Consider the following 3,425-nt stretch of genomic DNA (forward strand, 5'->3'; position numbering starts at 1 on the left):
TCCCATATGCACCCATACCAGCACGTTTCTCCAAATACTTCTGTCTTCATTAAAATGGGAATGGGACCATGGGGAAGACTGTCCGTTTCCAAAAAAACCACTGGAGTAAAAAAAAGGGACAAAGGCAAAAGTTGTCAGAGATAAGACTTCACTCCTGAACAACCAGAAGCCAAGCTTCTTTCAACAGCTTCTTACCAGTGTAAAGTCAGCAAAATGTTGTCTTTATTGCGTAGTTCCCTCATCTTTTTTTGTCATCCTGATTTACTTTGAGAAGATGATGAAATGCCTTTTGTGCTGCCACCATGTTGTTTGTATTTTCAGATTTACACACTTGTGGAAAAGATCAGTTTCAAGGGAATGTTGCTGTTTTCTTTTGCATGCAGGTTGACATCACAGACAAAATTATGCATTTACCCATTACCAGCTTAATGTGGGAATTGGAAACACTGGAAGGAGGAACAAATTTCATTTTGTTCCTTTGCCTTAGTTGCTTTTATAATACCATCATTTGTAAGCCTGTCTTTCTCTACTTTATTTTAAGTCTTCAATTTACAGCTGTGGAAGTAGCAACACACTTTGATTCAGACCGAAATATCTGTTTATTGGACTTTCATAAAAACATTTCTATACCTATATTCCTCTCCAAAAACATTAAAACACTGATTATCCCCTGACATGTTTTACTTTTAACTCAAGTTTGTGTTCAGTTTTCATGGTTTATGGCCCAGTAGCCTTTATCCAAAGCTATTGATAGTCTCTTCAGCCACAGCTGTGAATTGTATTCAGTTCAATAAGGAGTGATCATTACAACGAATTGAATGTGATTAACTGATGTACAAAATTCAATTAAGCTATTTGGTAATTGGACTCCAATGGCCCATCACAGCACAATGGAATCACAGCAGTGATAAGAATTATGACAAGACCCCCTGGAGTCTAGACACTGGATGGAGTTTGAGTAACATGGGAGAGGTGGTAATGGGGAGGAGGTGGGTTGCATGAAGGTGTCTTCAGGGGAGAATGACAGATGAGCAGTGAGATTTAAAGTACATGGAGTGGAGGCTGATTGGCCTGAAAAGTGGTCAGAAAGACTATTGGACTAGACAAGTGATGTCACGGCAATTAGCTTGCTGGTGTGGGAAAGTGGAAGAGATGCAAAGCATAGATTAGCCACTAAACACTCAGGAAGCAGACAGTTGTGTGACTACAGATCTTCCTTATTGAATGTATGCATGAACTTTATTACTAATTGACAAGTCGTTGAATAAGATGTTGACTAAACGGGACAAAACAGCGTGTCATCCTAATCACCAAAGAGCACTCATAGCTGTGGTCAATTTTGTTAAGATTGATTGGTTGTGTTTTCTAAACACAGGTGCAGTCAGGTCATTTTAATATCAACAGGAAAAAATGAGGCATGCTTTTGGCAGTAAATTGCATGTTGCAAATCTTAGCTAGCCAGTTTGCAGACTTTTGCGAGTGAATTGCAGAAATCTTTGACTTCCCACCTTTTTCACTGTGCTCTAAAAATACTGACAGCGCTTTTTTAAACACCAAAACAGAGATTGCGCTGGTATGACACTTTAGTAAATTCTGCATTGTCTTAAACATCAGCTAGCATGTTAGCATGCTGGAATTTGCTTTAAGATCCATGGTTTCTTTCTAAAATTGAGGTTCTCATAATAATATGATAACATATAAAACGATAGTGTTTTGTATGCTGCAGGCTAACACTTGTGTATTGTTTATTACTGCTTCCTGCAGGTTCTGGTTAGACACAGCCAGCCAAACTCACTGCATAGACCTGTACAGCTGACACCCAGCAGCCTCTAGGAGTTGACAAATGGAAAAAGGCCTGAAGATAAATGAAGCACAATTACCCGAGGTAACAAATGTTCCTAATGATTTATGCCCAGCTCGGGTTGCTTTATTTTCGCCTGGGCACTATTCACCAGGAGGACAGCGCTGGCGCGAACCCTGGGGCTGCTCCGAGCTGATGCTCAGACAGCAAGTTGCAGACATTGACTAATGGGCTATGTGAGACCACCGCCATTGATATTTACCTCATTTCTCCTCACCCGAACACTGTCTCAACAATGTCAAGGCTAGCCATCATCCTCTGAGATTTTTCTTTCTTTTTCCAAGCTCGGGGATGGGTGATGCCATAGGCTTCCTCGGTCAGTCCCACCCTTTGGTGCTCCGGGGCAGAGGAGAGAGGAAAAAGGTGAGAGCGAGATGAAGAGGGGAAAAGGTCAGACTTTAAGCTTCAGGCATTGTGAAGAAACACACACTTCTCTATGTTTTCACTTGTGTGCTTGATGTAGTATCACAGTCCATACATGGCTATGAGGGAGAAAAAGGTTGGTTTTTTTTTACACTAAAGCTGTGACGAAATAAGATCTACATTATTAGATCTACAGTAGGCTGACTTGAGGTCTTTGCAACAGTATCATAATGATCTGTTAAACCTATTTTTTTCTTATTGCTTATATTTATGATACAGTTCATGCACAACAAAATAGAGAAAAAAATAGCAGTTTCAAGTTTTCACCCTGCACCAACTTGCAATTTTAACTTCTCTTGCCTTTCTCTTTCTTTCACACTCGCTCTCCGTTTGCTGACAATCAGGAAGTGACAGCTACCACACTAAGTGGTGCTCGCCTCACTTTTTACACACGAGTTAAGCCATTACCCTTCCGATACCTTAGCACAGGGCAAGTGAGCGTGAGATCTCAAATAGCAGTTGCGTGCAGGGAGGAAAACACATCCTCTGATTACAAATCTCCGGCCCAGGTGGTCTTGCTCAGACCCCTACACTAATTTTACCCGAACTATGACAAATAAGTCCCACAATCCATATTTACAGAGGAACAGCCAGCATCTCCTTTCTCTCGTTCAGCTGTGCTGAATAATAAATGGCCGGAGTGACATATTCATCAGGATCAGATTCACGGCGAAATGAAGCATTATATTTTTAAATAAGCTTTACACATTTGGGGAAGCTCCTCACAGGAGGTACTAATTTGTATGCTCAATGAAACTAATCACCTAATTGAAAAATGGTCCCAGTGAGACTTAAGTGTCAACAGAGGCGTGGCGAAATGATAGCCTATAACAGATTATTCGATTGAAGCCATTAACCAAAGCAGCTGTTAGTATGATAAATCACACAGAGAACCCAAACAATCTCAGCTCAGTGTTTCACTATTAATGAATATTACCCAGTCTTAACCTTTAGTGATTTATGTGTTGTTTGTTAATCACAAGTGCAAAGAAATGCTAATAATATACATTAAAATTCAAGCTTTTAAAGGGTATTGTGCAGTGCATTCTTAAAGGGATTGAATAAACATTAACTTTAGTACTGTGAACACACTAGACCATTGCTGGGAAAATTGTTGGGCTTTTACAGCCTACGAACACAC

Source organism: Aulonocara sp. 'chitande type north' Nkhata Bay, linkage group LG12 (assembly GCF_057382095.1).
Source record: "Aulonocara sp. 'chitande type north' Nkhata Bay isolate Kocher_YH1m ecotype deep benthic linkage group LG12, A_spYH_male_GT1.1, whole genome shotgun sequence".
NCBI classification, from domain to species: domain Eukaryota; kingdom Metazoa; phylum Chordata; class Actinopteri; order Cichliformes; family Cichlidae; genus Aulonocara; species Aulonocara sp. 'chitande type north' Nkhata Bay.